This window comes from Thunnus thynnus, chromosome 1, assembly GCF_963924715.1.
Source record: "Thunnus thynnus chromosome 1, fThuThy2.1, whole genome shotgun sequence".
In the NCBI taxonomy this organism is placed as follows: domain Eukaryota; kingdom Metazoa; phylum Chordata; class Actinopteri; order Scombriformes; family Scombridae; genus Thunnus; species Thunnus thynnus.
Window position 1 is genome coordinate 9,401,281 of NC_089517.1, and position 26,346 is coordinate 9,427,626.

General features: G+C 39.0%; 1 protein-coding gene across 1 annotated transcript in view; it reads left to right on the top strand.

The window, feature by feature from the left end:
- kcna4 (potassium voltage-gated channel, shaker-related subfamily, member 4) overlaps positions 1-16,316 on the top strand; it is a 59,872-nt gene extending 43,556 nt beyond the window's left edge. The window contains exon 2 of the mRNA XM_067577631.1: positions 8,207-16,316. The gene's annotated coding sequence lies outside the window, so the exon portion shown is untranslated. The remainder of the gene's footprint in view (positions 1-8,206) is intronic.
- Positions 16,317-26,346: the final 10,030 nt, after the last annotated feature.

Here is a 26,346-nt window from a genome sequence, read left to right on the forward strand (position 1 = left end):
TTGTCCTTAGAAGTTCTCTTGTAATCTGTGATGATTAATCGAAAACCGATAACCAATAAGGATTTAGGTGCATCGATTGTGAGTCATGTGATTAGATTGGTAACTGCTGTAAAATGACGGTGATTTGTGGAAACAGTCGCTGCTTCATGTGGAAGACTTACACCATGTATTCGTCAAGGTTTGAGTTTTGCCAATGCTGCAAAAAACCGCATCCTGTGATTTTAAAATTTCCTGAAGGGACTGTAAACATTTGTATCTTACTGTTGACCACCAGCAGGCAACGAGGCATGGTTCTCTATGCCTCAATCCAGGGTCTAAGGATAAAGGATGTATTTCTCTATAGATTGTAAAGCCCACTGAGGCAAATTTGTGATATTGGACTATACAAATAAAATTGATTTGACTTTGACTCTAACAAACCACACAGACATTGACAAGATTGCAAATAACATCTGGAAGGACAGACAAAGTCACGTCTGTTGTAACACCATCTAAGAAACGTCTCTGTTTCTTGGACTGCACAGAGGCTTCCTTTGAAAAATCTAACAAGTGACTTGCCTGTGAAGTTCCTCCTAGTGCTTTGATGACGGGAGTTTAGGGTGCTCGTGATACACAGATCAGAAGATGCTGATGAGCGTATTATCAAAAACACTTCATTCTCAGAGAGGATATTCTCAAAAGGAGGGAGAGCCTAAGTGCAATCTGTCATAATCATGCTGTTCCAGTTAGAATAAAACTAAAGGCTGCAGAGTGAGTTGACAGTTTTCTACCTGCAGCAGATACAGAGTTCTTGCACGGTGTTGGAATCCAGTTGTTTTTGTGCCAAACTCAATAACTCTGTGTATGTGAAATTGAAAGCAGAGAACAAATGACACAGAACCAAAATTATGAGCTTTGCCAGTGGCCAACTATGGCTCATTGCACCAGTACGTCCTGGAGGAACATCCTGTTTTTTTGTTTTACAACCTGAGTGTTATTTTCATAGTTTAATCCACCGTTCCTGATGCCTATGCTATAAGTGGTGTTTCTGAATTTTAAGTCCAGATCTTAGCTTTTATGTTTTTGACTAAAATGTTATTTATAACTAATGGGAATAATACATGAAACTATGTTAGCACCAATAAACAGGTAGTCACATGAAGCAGAGGTAGAACAATTCAAACGTCAAGCATTGCACACACTGCTTGCAGATTCTCATGTTAGATTAAAAGATGTAAATGATGTATGAAAACAGATTTGTCCTCTAACTGCCTTGTAGAAAAGTTACCTATTCACTCAGGCGGAGCAGGAGGCTGCCGGGCTGATGAGCAGGAAAGGTAACAAGTAATGAGAAGCTGTTATGTCTCATTTCCCAGCTTGATACAGCAGTACAACAGTACTTATTGCCAATGTCCTCACCTATTTACGCTCTTAAGGAGTTTGTCCCAGTCCCAAGTACAGACATTTCTGCTCAGTCCATGTGAGAAACTTTTCTGCTTTACATGTCCCTCCAGGAGCCAGAGGCATAAAACTGCATAAAAACAAGAAAATGTTCAATTCAAAACACTTTATTTGTCCCTGAGGGGCAATTTGCAGAGTAGCACAGTCAACAAGCAACACAATACAGGAACATTTAAAAATACGTAAAAAGCAAAAATAAGCTGTACACATTATGATAATAATGATAATGATATGAGAGTGATAATATTAGTGCAATAAGGGTATAAAGCAGCATAATGCAGCATGATGCTATACACATTATGATGATAATAATATGAGAATGATAATATATGTGCAATTAAGAATAAAGAGCAGTACAATACTGTACACTTAATGATAAAATGATAGTGATGTATATGATGATAGTGATGAAGAATATGTTTCCCATTGCATGTGTCGGATTCATAAAGCTGTATGTAGACATGGTTCTGTTTAATAAATCTCAATCATGGTGAAACTATGATTTTCACTCATAGTTAACCAAGAGATTAAACATTTAATCAGTATTTAAAGGTGTGTGTAGAATTTAGTGGCATCTAGCAGAGCGGACTTGGCAGGAATGGAATATAATATTCATCAGTATGTTTTAATTAGTGTATAATCACCTGAAAATAAGAATCGTTGTGTATTTGTTACCTTAGAATGAGCCCTTTATATCTACATAGGGAGCAGGTCCCCTTCCACAGAGGCCGCCATGTTTCTACAGTAGCCCAGAATGGACAAACTAAACATTGGCTCTAGAGAGGGCCTTCTGCGCTTTTGGCGGACACCGTAGGTTTTCCTAAACGCTTGAAGGGAGAGGAGTATTCAGTTGGTTGCACTCTAAATATTACACACTGGTCCTTTAATCTAACTTCTCCAGTATACTATGTATTGTATTTTATGTTTTCAGCTGTCATTTATGGATTTTGTTGTAGACAATGATAGTCCTAAAATTTGACCGTGAAAGTTGTTTAACACCTACATACTGTTTATATTCTGACCCCTAACAGTGTCTCCTCATAATCAGTCTCTATACCAAACTTCTGAACCACCAAATTTATTTTTCATTCATAAATGAAAATCCATTTTTTCATTCATTTATGAATGAAAAATCTATTTTTCATTCATTTGAGAGCACAATCCATCAATGTTCCCACACTTATCCATGCTCTAAATGGAGAACTAACTAACAGTGCAGCATTATAAATACTTAGGACTTTGGTTAGACAGCAGATTGTCCTTCAAAACTCATATTGAACATCTTGCTCAGCAACTAAAAATTCAGATCTTGTTTCTCACATATTATAAAATCTATCATACTGTCCACATTGGATTACGGACATAGCCTATACGCTCATGCTGCTGCTGTCACCCTCAAACCCCTCAAACCCTCGCACGCTAACTACCACAGTGCCATTCGATTCATTACAGCAGACAGCTATCGCACTCACCACTGTGAGCTATATGAAAAGGTCAAAAAGTTGTTACTGGCATCTAGAAGGCACCAGCATACCTGTGTCTTCATTTATAAGAGCTTGCCATCTGAGTTGCTGAATTATTTAACATCTTTAGTTGAGCTCAGAGCTAATAACCATGACACCAGATCACAGAGCAGGTTGGCTGTAAAACTTCCTCATACAAACTCTGAACTGGGGAAGACTGGTTTCGGGTGCTATGCAGTGAAATGCAACTGGTTGTACACATGATATGATAACAAGAAAATGTATTATTTCATTCATTCATCCATAGAAGAAGACACACTTTTAATCACCTGTTTGCATATAAATACCTCTGTCTGCTCCATCAGACTTTAGATATGTTGTGCATCAGTGAGGTCCTTCAACAACAATGGAGCAGCTGTGCTTGTGTGTAAAACCATTACGTGCATCTATTTACGGCAGCTACATTACCATCAAACATCTGAGAGGTAATGAAAGGTCAGGGAGGCAGCTTGCTGGTCTTTTCTCTTTTCATTCCTCTAATCCTTCGACCTGGTGGTGCTCTGCAATCATACTCACTGGAAAGGAGCAATAAGTAATCTGTGACTCGTGTTGACTTTTATCAGCAGCCAACGAAATTGCAACCACATTATAAAGCCCAGAGCTCAGTGTACACCTCTTAGTTACTGTGCCGTGTAACTGACACTGACAATAAAAGTCATATTTCCACACTAGAAACAAATAAACTTAGTAATTAGAGATAATATGCTACATTTAAAAATACTGCAACAATACTGACTTGTCGTTGCTGCTCTGGTTTATGAACATAATGTCACATGATGTTCTCCATCAGTGAGCAACTCAGACTGCATGGAAGAGCGAATATGTGCGGGTTTAGTTAGTTAGAAGGTGTCTGTGTTCATCCAGAAACAGTCGAGCAAGCATCAGAAATCTAGTGGAATAACTGTTGAATCATCGGGAATTAGCAGCACTATCAAACCCCTGCAGTTATGTTAAAATCATTTTGGGCTGTAAAAATCTTCCCCCACATAATATCGTACCTGCAGGTTCAGTCTCTGCCAGTTTCAGCTTTTGCAGCAAAATCCATAATGATTTTAAATCCATTTCCATGGAAAGAAGGGCTTCTGGGCTCTTGAAATGTGAATAGCGAGAGCTTTGGGTAGCAGGTGGTTTTGTAGATCTGAACTGGTTTAACCTGGTGCTCTTGGCTTAGCCTTGAGCAGGCAGTGGCCCAAAGTGACAGGCTGTGGGATGAATGGATTTCTGTGTGTGGCACTGATAACTGGCCCGCCTCCTGCTGGGCCACAGAAGTGGAAGCATCTAGGTGTGCACACAGCTGGTGAGCCAAGTACATGATCTTAGAGATAAACAGTGATTATTCCACGTTTGTATTCCTGTTTGAGTCCTAGAAACTAAATGAAGCAAGTATTTTTTCTCTGTATGTTCTGGATGTATAGCCTCACTAATGCTCTCCTTCAGTTTCTATTGTTTTCTAAGACTGTGTTTTGTAGCTACAGAGTCAAACACAGGCCTGATGTTTGGGGAGTCCATCATCTACTATCATAAGATCTCTGATGAGCCCTTCCTAGATAATTCTCCTGTATCGCTGGTGGTTTATTGCTAAGACTCTAATGAGAAGCAGCTGTCTCCTGGATTGGTGTGTACAGGCTGGGGTACTGGATTATTGTGTCTCTTGGGAGAAACCTGCATGCAGTGTGCATATGTGGGGGGGTGATAATCCAAAATGAACATTCAAAGACCTGAAGATAAAACTCCCTGTGGGCTGTCTTAATCCTTGACATCTAGGTAAATGGCAAAAAGTAAAATTTAGCATGGATTTAAAAAGTCAAATAGTAACCCGACAGCCTTTTTTTATCTCAACAGACAAAGCACTTTACAATTTTTGCCTCTCATTCACCCATTCACACATATTCACACACCAAATGGCAGTGGAGCTGCCATGCACAGCGCTGGCCTGACCATCAGGAGCAACTTTGGGTTTGGTGTTTTGCTCAAGGACTCTTCAACACATTGACAGGAAGAGCCACCAACCCTGCGGTTAGTGGACGACCGGCTCTACCTCCTATACCACAGCTGCCGAGAATAGAATAACCCAGAATGAGACAGACAGCACTGTATGTGTTAAAACAACAGAAACATCAGACTAAAAAGACTCAAACCTTCAAGCTGTGATCTCAACAATGCAGAATAAGTTTCAGCCTTTCTTAAAACGCTGTTTACTGCAGCTTCAGGTCAAAAAATGACATAGTTGACTAATAATAGATATTATCAGGAGGTAGCAATCCATCTATTGTATATACCCAGTAAATGCACAAGGTACAATAACATATTTGTGCTGTATGTAAGTGAATGTGCACTGGTATCATTGGGAGACATACACATGCCTGTTTTCTGTTATTCTTGTATAAAGTTTATTATTCAGAGACATTAACCTGCATCTCGGCAGAGGGAAAATGCCTAATTTATTGAAATGCATTTAATGTAACTTTGTGTGAGAAAGAGACAGAGAAAGAACCAAAAACAAATCTGGGTTACATGAACTTTTAACCTTTAGCCATTATAATATTTTTATCAATGGGGAGACAACAGAAAGATGAGAGTATGAGGAGAAAGAGATGAGGAATGACAAGGAATAAAAGGTCCCCAGCTGGATGCAAACCGGGGATGCTGCTGGTCAGTGCTTCAAGCCTTAGGCCACCAGGAAGCCTCTTAAAGGATACCTTCACAGTTTTTCTTGCTGCAATAATTCCTCCTGTTCATACTGGCCATTAAAATATCCCCTTCCTATTGCAATGTAAGTGATGGGGGACAAAATCCACAGTCCTTGTTTTGTGCAAAAATACATTCAGATGTTCATTTGAAGCTAACATGAGTCAAGTTAGCAGGTTAGCATTAGCAGTTGGTTCATTCAGCTAGCTTACGCAACAGTTTCACTTGGCACTTAGTAGGTGTAAATATTTATAACAACTAAACTCTACGTAAGAACTAGTTTGAGAGGTGAGTAAATCTCCTCTTAGTAAACACTTACATGACAACTAGCCAAAATTTGACCTTATAAACATCTGGTGCAACCGTCTTTTCCCATGAATCATCTTCAGTAACACAACAAATGATTCATTCTAATTTTACAGCCTCTCGTTAAAAAGAAATTAAGCATAATTTGCTGTCATGATATCTGCTCATAAACTCGCAGAACGATCTTTTTTAATGTCTTCATACAGTTTACTGTAATAACCGCTGCAGACCCCGACAGAGATCACAGCATGGGTCACCTGTTATTAAGTGGCAGCAGCTTTTTACTCTGTGTATTCTGGTGCTGTAAGATGTAGTCGTGGTTTGGCACAGTTTCCCTCCGGCTGTAGGTTGCCTACTTAAAACTCTACACACAGGAGCTGCTTTTATTTCAGCCCTACACCTGAGAAATAAGACGTCAGTGCAGAGCACCAGTGTGCTGTACTGTAGTGACACAGTGACATTTTAGCATGAGAACTAAATAAATGTAAGGTCACAGCAGACACTGGACAATATTAAGGATATTCCCAGATTTCTCCTGAATTTACCGTTACTGTTTTGAAGTAAAGGGTAGTGCAAACATTTGATTTATTTCAGTGTATATAAGTACATGAATATTGACCTTCATGTTTGTTCTTTTATCATTACAGGCAGAAGGTATTCAAGGGTAAATAGAGGATACAACATTGGTGTGTATTTACTAAAGTTGTTCCTCAAACAAACAAAACCTGAAATGTAAACAAGCACAGGTTTAGCTGTAAAGTCTTAATAAGGGAATTAGATAAAAACACTCAGTATGTTTGTTGTAATTGCCTTGTGCCTGCTGCAGCTATGATTGCATACAGAATGTCTCCAGCTCCTCGGAGACTGTGTGGAAATCCTCAAATTATTGAGGTGGAGAATTATACAACAGCTGCTCTGTTTAAAGAGGACGCCCGTCTGTAATAGTCTGCATCTTAATAAGCACAAATAGCTATGACACAGAACAGTTATTCTGTGAAATGTTTCACCCTACAGGGGGTAGCCAAAACGACATAAACACTTCATGAAGAAGAAATTCAAATTTGAGTTAAATCAACATTACAAACACAGTTACATTTCAGGCTGAATGCCAATTAACAACTGCTTTTATGCTCCTTATGTCCGTCATGTCGCTGCCGGTTAGTTGTAAATCTGTGACGGTTGTTTCTCTGTTTCTGCGGTTTGCATGTGTTTGGGTAGGTTGTTGTGATGTTAGACTTTACCTCTTGACAATTCATTATTTTTTATTACTTTTTTAAAAATCTGTACACTTGCAGTTTGAGCACAGATGTTTTGCATCTTTGGAGCTTTGATGGTTGTCTCATGTTGCTTTTAAAACACAAAACCTTGATCGCCAGACCTCCGTCATAGCTGACAATTGATGCTTTGTGGCATTTACCTGCATCTGACTTATGTTTGTAACAGTTATTGCAACTGTCATTTAATTGCTAAAAATGTAATACTTTAAAAGGGGAAATATAATGCACATTTACAGGTCTATATTTTTAATCTGGTGGCCTACTGGAATATCTTTGCATTATTAAAAGTTCAAAAAACTCCTTATTTAACTCATACTGGCCCTTTATGCAGCCCCTCAGTTCAGCCTCTGTCTGAAACAGGCTGTTTCAGCTCCTGACTCTTTCAGGCCCCCCTCCCAGTGAGCCCACTCTGTTCCAATTGGTATTATATATTGTACGTGCATTCCTGGAAAACAAACAAATAAGAGTATATTCAACGCAACTGTATGTATACTCCACTCTCTTGAATATTTCCATTCGATGGAATGGTGCAGCCATAAAAACATGGAGCCTTTGGTTTGTATATTTCACTCAGTATAAACATCATAAAACCTCAATGAAGAGCTGGAACAAGCTGATACTGTCTGACAACGTGGAGTAAGATGGTTTTAACGACCTTAAAGCTTGTTGATGGGAAACAAATGTTACGCAGTAAATCATAAATTGTGTTTCATCCGAATAAAACTGTAAGTCAGTAGTATTATCTTGTATACATGTGCTTAACAAACCTCAGACCTATCCCCCCCTGAGTGCTTCTGTAGGAACTGCTACTTAATGACCCTGATGATTATCTGAAGTGGGACGCTTCTGGCCCAACCTCTGGGTGGGAAAGGAAAATATGCAGTATCAGTTTGGCGTTTTGGGCAAATTGCTCCATCTTCTCAAGAATGATAATGGATTTGCATCCATTTCCTGTTTCTCTCTTTGTTGCAGCGCTGCCAGTTACAGGGAGAGGGAGTAACCCCACATCTCTGGAAATTGCAGAGAACAAGCAAAACATTGAGACCGGTCATCTTGAGTGGGAGCGGACACTGAAAAAGCAACAAAGACTGGACGGGACTCTGCATTTGGACAAGTGGAGATTGAGTACTACTGTATGACGTCGGTAAACAAACCCTTGAGGGTTGAGACTGGAGTTGGCAAATGAGTAAGTCATGGCCCAAAATGATTGCCTTAATTACTACACATATACAGATGTATGGAGTGATGATACTAAGAGACTTATCAGAGTACAAAGATGTTTTCTTTACATGTGAAAAAAGTGTCTTGTAAGGAACAGATGTGAATATTTTAATATGATAGAGACTAATGTTTGGTTGTAACGTCGACATAATGTTTTAGTTGGGTCGGCTTCGTAGGTGTCATTGGTTACTAAATGGTGAGTTTGCTCTCTGCTTATGTGCAGTCAGCAGTACGACTTAATCTATTTTTATCTTGTTTCATATTGTCAACCAAACAAGGCTGGCCTGAGTTGCTCACTCAAACGCTGGCGACAAACTCTTAATTCACATTGTGTCATAAGACATGAAAATCCTCATTCAGAAAGTGTATAGAGGGCTGGGAGAGAAATATCAGACGTATGTTGACTGGCTTCTGACTACATCAGAAGAATATCCTCATACATTAACATCCACTTACACTAAAGCAAAGATGTCAGGCACATAAACACATTCATAAATATCTGCCACACTCACTTTCTATCGCAGAAAAACAGCGGATGAAACTCCCCGGGCTTTCACCGCCCGAGAATCATTGTCGTAAAGATGAAATAACTTAGGTTTTTTTCTCAGATGCAAATTTAGAGCTGACCAGCTGCTTTGTTGATATGTTTTCACTTTGAATTTAACTGTATGCAAAGTAACATGGACGTGTGTTCTATATTTTTTTAAACCTAGCCTTGATAATTACATAACCAAAGGTGAAACCCTGAATTTATTGTATGTTGTGGACTTCTGGAAAATGTTGTGATATAGATGCACACTGAATAGGAAAAAAATGTAAATAGCAGACGTTTATACTTGTGTGTCCTGAGATGTGTTGCAGATAGAGTAATTTGAGACTTTTTACTTTCTTTGACTGTTATGACCATCAACCATAATCATCTGTGTTTTGTTTGTCCTCGCTGATACAATCATGTTCCTCATACTGTTGCGGATGCTGCTCCAACATTCTCCATTTGTCTTGTTTTTGGCAGTTTTTCCCCCTTTTTTTTTTTTTACTCATTGAAAATCAACTGATTCATTTTTTTTGGCATACAACATGAAAACATGAGGTTGCTAATGTTGTTTGTGCAGCTTTGTCAGAGAAGAATTAGGGTTTCTTACTTCTCTCTCAATGTTGCCTGAGAATGAACTAACTTTTAATGTCCACTGCCAGTTTTATTTTAATAATAGTATGTTGAATTACATAAAGACAGTGTTTCATTTCCTCATTTTTTTTCCATTAAAAAGCATCCTTCACATACTGTGTTACCTATAATGGCACTTAAAAAGCTTGAATTTAGAGCTCTTGATCTTAGTGTATTTTTCCTCTTCTCCTAAAGAAAATCCAAAGTTCACACTCTTGCTCTTTTTTCTGAAAATTCGTATCTGTAATTACCTCAATAATAGTATCCCTCAGAAAAGCTGTTTACTGAATGTTCCAGATAGTTCCTTAGTGTCAGAAAAAAACAACAACCCTGTAACCACCAAATAGCCGCAATAGTTTTAAAATAGATATCAGTAGTTTAATTGTGAAGTCCCTTTGGTGAGGATGTTTTTATTGGGAAGGAGTAGGTATAAATTTTCTCTTTTCTGCATACCAGCAGGTTTACCGGGAATACTATTATATTCCAGCAAAGTTTAGGGATTAAACTGTCAAAAGTTGTTTTTCTTCTTTTTGGAAAAAAAGTTGCATAACAATGAAAAGTGGGGAAGAAAAGAAGAAAAATGTCATCCAAAAGAAAATAAACATGAAATAACTGAAAGACAGAAGATTGTAATGTCAGGTTGCAGTTGTCACATCTTTAGTTGTGCAACATCAATAAATCTTTATTATATATATATATAGATATATATAATTAATATGAAGTCAAAGTCGAATCAAAAAGTATCAACATTTTTAAATCTAAGCTCTCAGCTACATTTTTAATCTTTTTGTTTTGAGAATGAATAAGCACACAGCAATAGAAAAAACTTGATAATATGAGGATATGAATTAATGGAGTAAAACAGCTACAAAACAGCCGACATGAATTAAACATTACAGTTAAAGGAATAGTTCAACATCTTAAGAAATAAACTTATTGACTTGTCTGCTGAGAGTTAGATGAGAATGATCCCATTCTCATGTCTGTAGCTGGAGCCAACAGCTGGTTAGCTTAGCTTAGAGTATAAAGACACTTTTATGGTCTTCACATCAATGTTTTAAGCTTATCGACTAAATAGTTCTGCATCAGGATCAGTGTTTGCATCAAGGAGTGGAGTCTTTGCTTGTTGGTTGGCAACATTATGGTCCCGGCAAGACTCCAGGACATCTCCAGCCAAGAAATACTTAACTTGTCTTTTTTACACTTTGGTTTTTTGTACGGCTAAAACAAATGAGATATAACGAGTTAAATAGTGATCTTTAGAGATGCTGGTAGGTGGATTTTGTTACTTTTGAGCCACACTATCAGTTTCCTCCTGTTTCCAGTCTTTATGCTAAGCTAAGCTAAGCTAACCGGCTGCTAGCTGTAGCTTCGGACAGACATGAGGGTGATATCAATGTTCTCATCTAACCCTGCGAATAAGCACATTTCCCAAAATGTCAAACTATTCTTTTAACAGATAATAGAGTAATGCTTTAGATTACGGCCCGCAATATACAACGTAATTACTTCCAATTTAGAGTTTAATTGTTTTGTACTCACACCTTATTCCCCACCTTCTCATCTTGTTCCCTTGTATCTACATTTACTTATCGGTACGTATTGTACTGACACCTTTAGTACAAAAAATAACACTATAAATTGGGAATAATAAGCATTGCAGGCCGTAATCTAAATTGTTACTGGTGAATATAACCTATGAGTAGAAATATGTTTAATTAAGTGATTTCATTGCCTTGATCTTGTCAGATTACGTGTCTCAAGCACAAGTTGTTCGAAACCAGAGAGGCTCAGCGTCAGTTTGGGTCTCGAGTCTCGACTCGGGAACCGTCAGGAAGGGCCGAGCTGTATTGCAATAATACTGATATGTATGCGAGGGACAAATGAATCTGTCCAGTTCTGTGTTCAGCTACAGCTTAGTATTATCATAAAGCATCGCACAATTGAAAAACCACTCCAAATAGTAATATGCCCACAGGTTAGCAGAGAGAACAAGAACAGGATCAGCCAGAGAATTGATCCTCGAGGCCACCACATTCAATCAAGCAGAACAAACAAGCACCAAAGGAGACTGACTGAAAGAAATCTGTTTAACTGGTCAGACTCTAACCCATTTCCCCCTCCATCTATTAATTCAAATAATTTGGTTTGAGGCTGCAATTATGTAGACTTGCTCTGACACAGTGCCCTCGCTTAAATCTGCTTCCATCAGGAGATCAGAGGAGGTCAGTGTACTATAATACAAGAACAATAATAAGGGTAGATTTTTAAGCAGATTTTATAGTACAGGAAGAAAAATAATTTGTCCTTGTGTGTGACATGAATGAAACTCGCACTAAATAAAAAGGTCATAATCCAGAGTTATCCGCATGGATGTTAATAAAGAGTCCAGGTCATCCAAGTCATATGAGTGATAGGAGAGTAAAAAAATATTCACTTTCCTTTGATTTAGTACTGTCAGATATTCACATGGATGTTAAAATTGTCTGCAGTAATAAGTGTTGTGATAACTGTTGTGATTCAGCACAGCGAATGAGTAAGAAGGTTAACAGTTAGTCTGTGTGGGGGCATTAGATAACACTCAGAACAAGGTGAGAGGAGGACATTTTAATTATAATCACCTCGGAGCTGGAAAACTCACCGGGGCCTCATTTACAATATTTCATAGCCACTGGCCAGAGACCGAAGAGAGGATTCACCCCACGCTGCTTTTTTAGTTACAGTTTCAGTTATAATGTATAAAAAAAAAAAAAAGAAACATCAAATTTAAAGAGGATACTCTTGTTGAGGATTGATTTCACATTAAGAAGGGCTATCTCAGCGTCCATATTTTGAGAAATACGCTTTTCTGTTGGGGATCACGTCATTCAGCTGAGGCCCGAGGCTCCTCTATAATGCTTTTTCAGAGTTACTGGGCACGATTAGGTTTAAGATGTCTCTCTCTTCTAATCAATAACAAAGGATTTTCTCTAAAAACAAACCAATTGGGCACAAATGTAAAGCAATGCAGCCCAGAGTTAAGATTTAGTGAAGTAGAAACTTTTGCACTGCTTTTGCCTGTAGTCAGGATGAATATGGTGATAATCCGAATACTGTTAAAACATCAGAGTTTATTGTTCATGTCATTTCTTATTTAAATTTAGAGTCCACCAACCTCCTCAGAAAATCCTGGCCAGACCCCAGAAGTGACATCACAGTGTCATCTTTTCATGAAACAAGATTTGTTTTAACCTTTGTGACAGTTTAATGGGTTTTCAAAGTTCTCTATTTTTATTTTAAGCATTTAAGACATTTGATAATATTTGGAACAAATTATAGAGGAATGTATCCTTCAGTTCTGATATTTCTGAAATTCACAAAACATGGAGATAAAAGGCTTTCCCTGGACAATAGCGATATTTTGGTTATTCAGTTAACTAATTAGATTTTCTGTAAATTTAATTTCCCAACATGAAAGTCAAAAATTCAGTTACAAAGCCTTTACCTCTTTTTCCAGACAGCCAGCATTTTCAAAATTATGTTGCTGGACTAAAAAACAGTCTGATGTAAACATACTGAATCTAAAAATACCAGATTTAGTGTTTAAAACACAATGTGAGAGGTTTCAGCTGCAGAATTGAAACTCCTCGCAGATTGCTAAAACCCTCAAACACAGATGACGTGACCTCAGTTTCCTCAGCGAAATCCTCAACGGTTCATGTATTGACTTTGGCTTTTAGTCCGTTTTTAAATGTTTTATCTCTCTAAGAGCTGTACATCTTTTTAACAACAGCGCAGAAGAAACTAAGCCTGATATCTTCATATTGCACCCAGGCAGCGCTGTTGATGTCTCCTTGTGGCTCGGTTTGATATTACTAACCGTGGACACACACGTACATAAAAGTAAAGCATTAGTCAGAGGATAAAAACTAGAGTGTTTACTGTAACATCCGCAGTGTTCGATAACACCAGGAACCCGTTTTATGTCTTAATCTCCTTATAAACAAGGTGGCTTATGAGGAGCAAAGCAAAACTGTTGAACAGTGACGCAGTTTGCATTTGTTTAGTACTTGTGCTGGATATTATATGACTGACTGGGATTTTGGGGTTGTTTTTCTCACCATCTGCCTCCTGCAGAACAGTGTTAGTGCTCTATGATTACAGTGTTTGCTCGGTCACATCTGTATTTAGGAAACCGGAGGAGACGGTTCATACCTGTTTGTTGAAAGGCCTTAGCTTATACGCTTAATGTCAGCGTTTCCCTCAGATCACTGGGTTAATAACAGGGGTAACACATATCACTGGGAAGCAGAAAGTCACCACTATAAGTTGTAATTTCGTTAACAAGTAGAAGATGACACATTCTTCCAGATATTATGACACTGATTAAATGATAACAGCCTTTAATGAGCTTAAACATCACCCAAATTTAACTTGCACCTTTCATTTTCTGGCTCATAGTGTAGCAGTCAGACTATGTTATGTTAAATCAAGAAGATGAATTATATCCTGAAGTGTGTCCAGAGTGCCCTTGAGCAAAGCAACCCCTGCCTGCTCTGAGACTGCTTCTCCCGGTTGCCGCTGTCTGTTTCTCAAAGAGATTTTTATGAACAAACTTCTAATAACTTCATTCATCAAGCAGCTGCAAATTCAAATCTAAGCTTCAAGTTAAATCAAAGATATTTGCTTGTGGATGAAAAACCAATTTCAGGTTGTTATGTAATCTCCTCATAGTCTTTGACAAACCTTATTACAATATAATGTTTCATGTCACTTTTAGTAATAAAAAAGATTCAATACTTATTATGAAGTTTTAACAGTGGCGCTGAAACTCAAGAAAACACAATGCAAATGAAGAAAACATCCTCAACAATTTGACAAAATATTTAAAGAAAAAAAAGATGAAAGACAAATCCAGAAACATTTTCACCAGTTTTGACAGTACATATGAAACAAAAAGTGGCACAAATACTGAAAAAAAACAACCAAACACAGACAATGTTTGGTTGTGTTTTCTGTATTTGTTATGCTGCGTGTGTTGTCACGTTGGTGAATATGTTTTCTTTGGTGTTTTCTTTAGTCGCACTGCTCTTAGGGCCACCGTAATTTTTGCATCAAACGAATGATTTAACTGTCTGCTGCTGTCTTGAAGATGCACAAAGCATATAAACGGATGATTAGACACCGTGTACTTTAGCCTGTATGGGCCAATTACTATGGTGACACTCGGTAACCCTAACAGATCTTTTGATGTGTTATACTCACAGTCACAAAAAGTATCATTTTGACTGTCAGACAGTGTGTAAATTGCCTTTTTTTTTGTTTGTTTTTTTGCACAAAATTCCTCTGATTCATCAAACTACAGTGTCAGCCATAAATCAGACATGGATCATTTCGTTGTAGCTACTGAGCTTTACGCCATAAAAAGCTTGATGAAGAGTCACTGTGTGCAAAATATTGAATCAAGCACCCAAACAAAGACATAAAAAATGAAGAATATACCATGTCCAGATGTGAATTTGACAGGACGGTGATGGGATTCAAACCGACAATTATCGGGTGTCTATGCAAGCTGGTACAGTTTGGTCAGCCAAGGCCACGGTCACGTTTATACAGCCGTTATAATCCAGTATATCTACATTAGTCATTAAGATATCATCTCACCTCCAGAGAGGTAAAGTATCTAGATGCAGCCAGCAGAGATGTTTCTATACATGCTTTCCGTCGTGCTGCACAGGCACAGTGTGGAGAGTCGTAAACGATGGCGACGACATAATTGTTTTTTTTTGGGATGATGATGATGATGATGATGGAGGGGTAGGGGTGGGTGGGTGGGTCAGGGGGGCTGCATTTGTTTTAATGTTAACTGCTTCACGTATGTGTATGCTTAATATTCAAACTGTTCAAACTCGCCACTGCCTTGTCACTCATTACGAAGGAGGGAAATCATTATCAATCAGCAAAGGAGAACTGACGGTAACTATAAATGAACATGTAAAATATTTCTACAGTTCAGGTGTTCAGAAATATCCATGTGAGTTTTGGCCAGCCTTGCTTTTATTCTGCATGATGCTTTGTTTTGAGAAAAATGCATCCTAACCCAAGGTATGTTTGTATTCTTTTCCTGAGGGTGCTCCTCTCCTTCTCTTTCACTCTCTCTCTCTCTCTCTCTCTCTCTCTCTCTCTCTCTCTCTCTCTCTCTCTCTCTCTCTCTCTATCTCTGTATCTTTGGAGCTTGTCACTTCTGACCTTAATTATCCTTTTTGTTTTCTTCTTCTTTGTTTTATTTTTTGGTAAACCTTCCAACTTCTGGATTTTCTACATTCATAAACATTTTGTAGACAGCAATATGAGATGTGATTGAAAATGGAATATGTGCAATGTTGATTAAAGAAAAATATAATATATTCAATAAAAATTGAGAAAACAGAAGTGTTTTAAGATGTGCTTCTTTTTTTTTTTTGTCCGAGGTGAACTGCTGATATCTTGGATGTAGCCAGTAATCAGGTGACTCACTTGTACATCTCACAGTGATGCTGTAAAACATGTGACATGTCAGGAATGTAGCCGTCGATTGCCGTTGAAATAAAGGCTATAATCTAAAAACTGCAATGATTATTCCACTAATTGATTAGTTGAGCAAAAGAAGATTCATTATTTTGATAATCGCTTAACTGTCTCAGTTATTTTTAAAGCAAAATCGATAATGAAAATAATAATTAGTTGCAGCCCTGCTAAAAACTCTGAAACAAAAATTCAGTCCACTTTGAACAGATGGCTAGATGTCTTATTACCCACAGATTATATAAAACCCATATTAACTGGCCGGTGCTCTTATCAGCTGTTCCAACAATAAACTTCAACTTGGAAAAATAGTTTCTCACAGAGCCTCATATTTAGTTGGCAATTTATGACCACGATTAACCCAAAAAACTCTATGCCTTTGCTATCAATTTCATTGCATTCAGTTTGTCTCTAATAGTAATGGCAGTGTCGCTAGAGTGCAGCACATATATTAGCCGTTGGAACGGTCTATTCGAGGAGTTTTATGCCTTCTCAAATGAAAGAAATAACCACTGTTTAACCTCCAGGCCAAACTAAACTGAGAGGTAGGCCGCGTCTTCATAAAAAGGAGAGAACGGTGTGAATTTGCTGTATTCTGACCGCACAAAGTCATATTTTGTTGCCTCTTGCAGCTTTACACAGTTGATCAGAGTGTGATTTTAATCTAGAAAGTGAAGAAGGTTATTCATTTATTTGGTCAAGTGGGTGGTTTTCTCAGATAAAAACGTCACCTCTTCTTTTGATTGACCGCTGCTTCCGAGAACAAAAGCTTTTAAAAGATTTTAAAAACGGCGTTGTGAGTCATGTACCGAATTTTAAACATTGTCTCAATCAAAAATACAAACCAATTACTCTGAACCGTTCAGCTATTTGCTGTGTTAAACAAAGTGTTAAAATCCATAAATCCATAAGCCTTCCAGCTCTCGGTGCCAACACTCACAGTTCAGCACATCTCCCACCCTGCTTGTAACGGTTCTGTTGCTTTACAGTAAATGTTGGGACATGTTTATGTTCGTCCCTCACGCGCAACCAGCTCTGTCAGCGGGGGCCGAGTATCACAGTGACAGAACGTTTTCATCTACAGTGGCCTTTTACGGTGGTTGCTTTTGAAACCCGATGCCCCAGCCATTCATGTTCGACACCGTTTAAATATTTTAAATGGGTCCGTTGTGGTGCGATTACTTGACTCTTGGACAAACACCAGTTCATCCATCAAGCAGGTGACGGACACACTGCTGCAGGGCTGTGCTTTGCTTCCTCACAGCAAAACACACAAAATCCTGTGAGGATGCAGCATGTTCACCTTCAACAAAACCTCCACAGGCCAGGAGAGAGAAACTACTACAAAATACTAAACCTAATTTAGCAAAATAACATTATTTTTCATGTTCTACACATCTTTAAAAAAGACTAAAGGAGCTTGTCATGAGTTTGTTGTACATGACAGCGACCCTGTAAGGTCAATGTATGACTCTGGGATCAGGTCATGGTGAGGAAAATTAGAGCAGCGTTGAAGATATATATAGTAGCTCACCCTTTACAGCTGTCTCCACAAAACTTGACAAGGTACACGATGTGCACAATCACAGAGGCACGTGCACACGGCAACCACAAACATTAACAAGCTGCAAATGTTTGTTGCACACTCAGAACGACTCATTAAGATGACTGCTTCGTCATTGTGACCGAACTTGAAACCGCTGTGATGAAGAATGTGTCATTCTGTTTTTTTTTTCGTTTGTTTTTTTGCAGCTGTTGTACTTAAACTATAAATAACAATAAGATAAAATGGTCTGAGGTTGTTGCAAAATATTTGGTACTTCTTTATCTGGGGGGCACTTTACATACACTGTTGTTCTTTCAATGTTTATTTTGTAGTAATGATTATTTTTTTATTTTATTTTTGACCAGACTGGGTTAAATTACATTGATGATGGTTTGTATGAGTTTACATTGTAGCATCCTGAAGAACACCTCCTTCCAGCATGCACCACTGCAACAGACTTGTGCATTGTTACTGGTTTTTATTGTGTTTTACTGCCACACTGTCATGGTTGTTATAGAATTAGTTATTAGGAGTAAATGCTGTTAGACTGTGAGTGATGTTTTGTGTAAAACCGATGAAGTGGCTCCACAATGTAAATGCAAACAGTGGATTATCTCTGGAGTACATCAAGCATCAGTCCGAGAGTTGGTGGCAAAAAGCCCAGGCTGCAGGGCCACAACTAATGATTATTTTATTTATTATTTATATATTATTGATCTGGTGATTATTTTCTGGATTCATTGATTAATCATTTCTGTACACAAAATGTCAGAAAATAAAATGCTGTTATAATTTCTTACATTAATGATGACTTGAAACATCTTTTTTATGTCCGATCAATAGTCAAGAATCCAAAGATAAAAAGTTTACTATCATGTATGTCACAAAAAAATATTAAAAATCACATTTGAGAGGCTGCAACCAGCAAATGTTTGGCATTTTTCCTTATTGTAATGAATAATCCGTTGTCAAAATAGTTGCAAATGAATCATCTGTTGATTGACTAATCGTTGCAGCTCCACCTGGCCTGAGTTTGCAAAGCATGGCAATGTGAAACCAAAATACTCCACACTTACATATGGTCACATCTATTACAAGGAAATGACCTTTTACTGTTTGTAAATCTGATAAAATTGTTTGCCTCGACTTAAAAATGTAAGTCGTGAATGTGTTGACTCAACTTGAGAATATTGTGTGTTAATTTAAAAAAAAAAAAGTGTATTCAGGGTGCAGCAAGTGTGTCATATTCTTAATTAAATAATGAACACTACATACTTTACAGACAAAAGGAAACAAGTCCGAGTGCTGTCGCTGCACCGTCTCAGCTTCTGTTGCTTCTGTCAGTGTCTACTACTGTCGACCAGGAAGAGACCCTGTCACCCAGAGGTGTAAGATGACACCTGACAGGGAACAATATCTCGGCACATGGTCGGAGGCTGCTCTCATACATTCATGCCAGTGAATTTGGCGTTCACCGTTTCCCCTCTGCATGGAAACCCAACGCCGCCGTACTGAACACCGCTGGCCCCTGAAACCCAATCACCCAAATCCCAAATGGTACCTGCTCGCGCTCCTTTACAAACAACGCTCCTGTCGCAGGGCTGCGAATGGAAAAGTTGTCAGCAACAATTGTGCTTGCCGCTATAGACAAACTGTTCTTTTACATCCAGAAAATGTCAGGAGGTCTCCTGCCAGACGAATACAGCATGACTCAGGCCAGTGACCTCCCCGGGGTAACATTTACCAGCTTCTGCACTTAGAGTGGCGCTGACCTTGGACTTACTCCCCTGGCATACTCCTTTCACTCTCAATTTATTAAATTTGACAGTCAGTGACATTGGATAGATGTATTGTCAAGGATAGATATAGCATTTTAAAGTATTGCTGTAATATTTATCTATCCCTGAGATGATAGATGTGTAGAGACATAGATTAATGGAGATGTTGAGATACACTGTTACACCAATAGATACATGTAAAAATAGATACATATAAAAATAGATAAGTCCACTAAATACAAACAGCCTGATGAAGTGCGGTATGAAATCAATTCCCAGGAATACTGAGAGCAAGAGAAAGCTGCAGAAGGAGCAATCCCAAATCAACCAACGTACATCAAACCATCAGCGGTTTCCATTGGATTTATCTCCCAGCCCAACAGCTGGCTTTGAAGTCAGGAGGCTTAAGCAGCTTGTTAGGTTTCAAATCTTTCTGCACACCAAGTGAGAATAAATCACGGTCTGGTTTGTCAGGAATAGTGTTATTAATCTGATAAGACTGTCCTAAGTGTGAATTCAATCCAAATGTGTTTCGCTTCAAGTAGCTTTATTACAAACAGTAAAGGCAGAGTTAGATTTTGTCAGATTTATCCACATATTCATGGTCTTTGAGTTTTTTATGCTTTATACTTGTGTGTTTTATGTACTAGAACTTTTTTTTTTACAGAAAGTGCCAAGCCATTGTCAAAATGTCAAATCTCAGACGCTCAGAGCTGCACTTCACCCAGAATAGAGCCTCTGACAGATCTTCATCCATCTCTGACAGTTCAAGGTGTGAGAATGGAGGAAGGTCAGGGGTCGAAGAGCCCAAAACAGGCCCAGGTCTGGTCTGGCATCTCGGTGTCGGGGCCTCCCACGGTGTGTAAGTGTATCTTCGCTGCCCATCATCCCCCTGCTATCTCCAAGGTAAGGTGGAGGAGAAGCTATTTCTGTTTGCAGACCAAAAAAAAAAGAGTCTTTCCTCTGCTCATGCAGTAGAAGGGACCAAACAGGTGACTGAGTGTGTCCTTTCCACCTTGCTCATGCCTCCACTCCGTGCCAGACGGAGCGTTTCCCCTACGCAGCTTCCTGTGCTCGACACTCAGACGGTGATGCATGATAGCCCGGAGTGGTCGCACAGCTGGGTCAACGCCGAGCACCTCGCCACTCAGACACGTTCGTGAAAAAAAGCAGCTCAATTCATTCTGTATCAGATTATGCAATTCAGTCACCGCCAGAATAGCTCGCTCTCAAATTGATACCGCCTGAAAGAGAGAAACGAAACGAGGCAGTGATCTCACTGACATCTGAATTGGTCATGTGATCAGTCTCACTCCGCTCATCTGCAGCAGATCAATTGAAGTGTATTCCCCAAACTCCCGAAGACGCTGGTAGCAGAGAAGCGGGTAGTAACTTCAGGAGGGGGGAGTGGGGGGAGGGAAGGGAGCGGAGGATGGATTCACTGTTGAAAAGCACTTGGTTGAAGTGTATGGAGGGAAATTTCTGTTTGTTGTCATGGTAACAGGCAGTGTGGTCTGTAGCAAAAACATATCCCTAGCATAGAGGCTTGATCAGGATCCAGCGGCTCCTCGCAGCACAGCTCCCCTCCTCCATTTTGAACGTGGGAACGCTGATTGTGTGTTGCAAATGTTTAATGATCCGTGATGCTCCGATTTATATGAAATATACAGATCAGTCGAGCTGAAGAGAAACGGGAGAGTTTCCTATGTAAAACTGGGCTGTAGTACTATCAGGGTGGATGTAGGCTTCAGAAAACGAGAGGTGAGTCACTGAATTGTTGTGGTGAGCGTGTGGAAGACGTTTCTTTTCATGGTGAGTGGGATTTCAATGCAAACCATGCATAAAGGTGAAAGAAAAAAATGTCAACAACTGTAACATTTACAGTACGGTTTGTATCAAGCAGTGGAGGAAGGGTAACCCCTTTGTTTATGTATTAAATAATGTAGATGATTAATAACTGTCTGTTTTAAAAATAACTTTGATAACATGACCTTGTGATTTAAATGAAATAGGCCCTTAAAAGTGAGAATGACACAAAAAGGTCAAATAAAAGTATCCATGTACTTTGTCAGGCCATTATAGAAATCCATTGTATATAAATCCCCAAAATACAAGTATTTATTGTTTTAGTTCCTAGTGTGACACTGGATATCAGTCGATCTTTACTGAGTATGCCATAACCAACACAACACATGTTTTTTTTTTTTAATAATACAACAAATTAAACTACATGTTTGTCCTGTGATGATGTCACATTACTTTACAGGTTCAAATGATTCCTTGCTGTAAGATTTCACAAGGCAACACTTTGTTTGAAGTGAAATAATAAATCAAATTACAGATACCAGATACACAAAATGCAATTTTATTATGAATTATTACAGTGCAAATAAAATATAATCCTATGTTAAATGAAAGTACTTTTATATATTATTCTCTACTTAAAATTAAAAATATTCAAATTAAAATCTAATTAAAACTAAGGGCTGCACCATGACTCAGTTATTACAACTTTCATCATAGGTTTTCAGATTTAGGGATTTAGTGAAATTTCGTTTTCAGGATGCTGCTGAAACACGTTGCGATCCAGGGGGCCATTTCACAAAAGACATTTGTGAGTTCTGCTTACACGCAGGTCGCAAATAGTGCCACTTGCAAATTGCAGATATAAATACATAAATACATCTGTGAGTCCTACAGTCCTCTCACATGCTCATGCAGGGATCGTAAGTATGCTGTTTATTTTGATTAGTTAAACATGTCAAAATTAACACAAGGGGAAATTTTCGCAGGCTGCATGTTGCACATTTGGTGAAACAGACTTTTTCTGTGCTCTTCATGCCATTTAGTTAATATATTCATGCACATATTGAGCATGTTACATTCTTGTTTCTGAGTATTTTCACTGACCTGTTTGGAGAGTTTTTTTCCACTGTCTTCCTGTGGAACGACACAGTCTATGGACATGCAGGTTAGATGAATTGGAAACTAAATTTCCTATTGGTGTGAATGTTAGTGTGAATGCTTGTCTGTCTATAGACAATACAGTATGTTTGTAGTGTCGGTTGACCGCATCTTAAAAAGGTACAAGAGCTTATACTTCATACTCCTGAAGGAGCGGTGAAAAACCTGCCGTCATAGAGAGGCGACACGCTATGAATCGTGTCGCACTCGACTGTGCACATAAAAAGTGACATGAGCTTAAAAGAGAAGTTCAGATGTAGCTTTACTTCCACACTTCTGCACACATAAACCAGTAACTATGTGAAGTGGGTGTGAATGATGGATTATCGGTTTTGGAAAGTCACAAAATTTGTCAGACAGAGCGCCCCCCCCCCCCCCGATTCTGATGTTTTGAAAGGTGGAGGGGGACGGGGTTGTTCAACAGTTTGACGAGCACTTCGTTTGAAGCGACATCTCTAGGCCTGCGATGACGGATGAAAAAAAATAAACAAAACCCAGACAAGTGACAGATATAAAGTCTTGAAGTTTAGAGGGGAAATTGGAAAACCTGCCAAGAATTAGGATTAAGTTTAGGTTAGGATGGGGATTAAAGTGTGGAATTAGGAAAAGGGAGTAGGTTTAGATTATGATATAAACATGAGGTATGAAGGTTGTCAGAAGTGTCATACAAAAAATGTTTGTTTCATGGAGTGGGGGAGAGGCAGTGTGCCAAAAAAAATCAGGAAAGCTGCCTTGTTTGTCTACAGAGATCCTGTGTGAGATCTGAGACTCGCCACTTTTGAATCTGACAACTTCCCGTCTTCACTGTGAATGGAGCAAAGGAGAGATTCCTGCACTTATCACAACACTTTTTTTCTGCAAGGTACACACCGGAAAAAACACACTCTGTCTTCCTGTCTGCCTCATTCACAAGCAGAGAGCAAGTGAAGAAAGCGCCATATGCCGACGTAGCATGCGCCTGCCGTTCACTCCTGACTGTAATCCCCCCCCTGCGCAACAACAGCTGTAAACTGACTGAAGTCTGCTTTGATTGTCTGTACGCGTTTGAGTGAAGAGGAACACATCTCCCTTTCCTTCAAGAAAACACACCTAAAATTAGCATGACCTTTTTTTTTTTTAAATCTTGTTTTTCCAAGCACAAAAATAGAAATCAAATGGCTCGCAGGGAAACAAAAGCCTTCCTCCCGTTCTGTTCAACACACAGTCTGCGCCTGGGAGCTCAGGCTTTGCATAAAATGAGCATTGATAAATTTAGCAGTGCTTACATAACTGACGCTCAGTTTGAATCTTACTGATGAGGCAGAAAAAGATATTCATTTCATTTCAGCTTCCCTCTGCTAATGATTTTTTTTTTTTTTTGCGGTAAAGTCGCAAACACATGAGCGGTGCTTGACAAGGAGCAGGCAAGAAGGGGAGCCACTAAGCTGACGAATGCCACACTGTGAAGGTAATGTTATAGAAATGTTTGTCAGAAGTTACCCCCCTCCACCCCCCACCCTCCTCCTCCTCCTCCTCCTCCTCCTCCTCCTCCTCCTCCTCCGTCACAACCTGCAACCTCCACATGAATATCCACATCCATAAACCCCAGAGAAGCTGTCAGTCTATTTTTGGTTTTTACCTACGTTCAACTTTCACTGCGTAGAGTAAAAGCTTCTGGCAGAGATTTCCCAAAGAAAAAAAAAAAAAAAATGAAGTGCACATTGTTAATATTCAAAGAATTGTCACCAAAGAATAGTTGTCTTACAAATAGCTCTGACAGTAAAAAGAATAAACCCTGTCAGTTCTGCAGGATGTGTTCTTTTCTCTTCACTGCGTCTGGAGGCAAGAAACGCTCAGACGCACTGAAGCATGATGGTAAGAGATACCCATCAAAAAAGTGTGTTAGCCGAGGAGAAACTACTCTCCTTCGCTTAAGATGGACAATCCTGTATCTATTTGAATACAGTTGTGGACATCTACAGTCACAAGCCAATAACTATTGTATTAATTCAAGAAAGAGGTGATGCATTTCAGTCACACACACTCCTGACTTGGCTTCTGTGTTCGGTGGAGAGGGCAGATAGGGAAATAAACAGCGCTGCCAAGCGAATGTCAATTCATCTCATCACCAGGAAGCAATTACCTCTCTCTCTCTAGACTGTTGCTTAGCTGCTTCTCTGCTCCACAGAAACATCCAGAGACATGAAGGGAGAACATACTGAAGGGCTGCACACAATCTCTTCCAGTTCTCCCCTGGCAAAATGACCATCCATCCATGCCAAATGTGGATCAGGAGCGAGAGAGATGATGAGCATAACACAGGCAAAAGGAATTCTGGGTAATACAATGCCAGTGATAAGCCTTTAGATAGTCCTCTGTCCATTTTGTTCAACATGAGCAGACACTGTGATGGTTGTAGGCCCACTGAGCACTAGGTGGACAGAACAGTCTCTCCGCTGCGACTTTTGATGACGCAACACAGTCAGAGCAGAGCAGCAGCAAAGTGGAGCAAGAAGAGTTCGTTCTTTCAACTGCAAAGAAAACTTCAAGCGGAAAATTATTCAAAATACTGTGTTGTGGTACAGTAATACATACTGTATATATACTGTAGATGGCTGCAAGTTAACTGACAGTCAGTATTGATTCATCTGTCCATTTTTTTCATGATTAATTAATTGATTAACTCTATGAAATGTGAGACAATAGTGAAAAAGGCCTGTTGTCATTTTCAAAAGCCCAAGATGACGTCTTCAGATGTCTTGTTTTGTCCGATAAACCGTCCAAAATTCAAAGATATTCAGTTTACAATTATATAAAACAGAGATAAGCAGCAAAAATGGATATTTGTTTGGTATTTTTGCTTAGAAAATGACAACACCGATTATCAAGATAGTTGCAGATTGATTGATTTCCCGTCAGCTGACTTGACGGATAATCGTTGCAGCTCTAAGGTGGTGTGTTGTGAGTTTACAAAAAATATAGGTCTTATCAGTTGGGTTGTACAAGGCGATCATGTCTGAAGTGGTTCCAAATTTTGTTTTGTTTTTATGCATGTGAGGACTGGCATGCTGGACCATGAGCACGGCATAATTTTATTAACAAGCTATTTATATTTTATATTTTGGCAGGGCACAAAATTAGCACCAGCCTCCAGCCAAATGCTGGTAAAATATGCAAGTAGCTGGTAAAATTTGTAACATTCATTAACCATTTGTCCAGTGGACAAAAAAGTTAATTTTGCACCCTGTATTTTGGTCATTTTTGCCTTTAATTTGTAGTGTATAAAGTCAAGAGGTTGACAGGAAATATGGGGAGAGAGAGAGAAGGGATACGAGATGCGATAAAGGTCCCCAGCTGGAACCTTTATTGCATCCGAACCACGGACGTTACAGTTTTAAAAAACAATGCAATATGACTATATCATCACAATATGATAAACTGAGAGTCATCCATGATAATATTTAATTACTGCTGAGACCTAAAAGTAATTCATAGATTGATCAATACAAATATCCCATAATTGCAGCCCCCATTAGAGTCATAATTAGATGTAATTTTGTTGTTTGGTACAAGAGAGACTATTTCTTTTCAACCATTAACTCTGGTGTCAGCTACCTGAGACAGATGTTCTGACGTTAACATTATTGATTGCATTATTCTGGAAATCAAACTAGTTGCTAACATTAGACTCATTCCTTGTTCCTCTCAGTCTTCCTGCTCCGTTGCGCTCCACCCAACTGTTCACCTGCATCCTTGTGATCGTGCACACCTCCTGATTTCTCCCCCGGGGGACTGGAAATAACGGAGCTCTTCGGTATGACTAATGCAGGTATCGAGAGCACATCAGTAAGCCATAGTGACGTCCTCTAGCGGCTAATGCTAGCTCGGAGCCTTGGTACAAGATGAGTAAACAGCC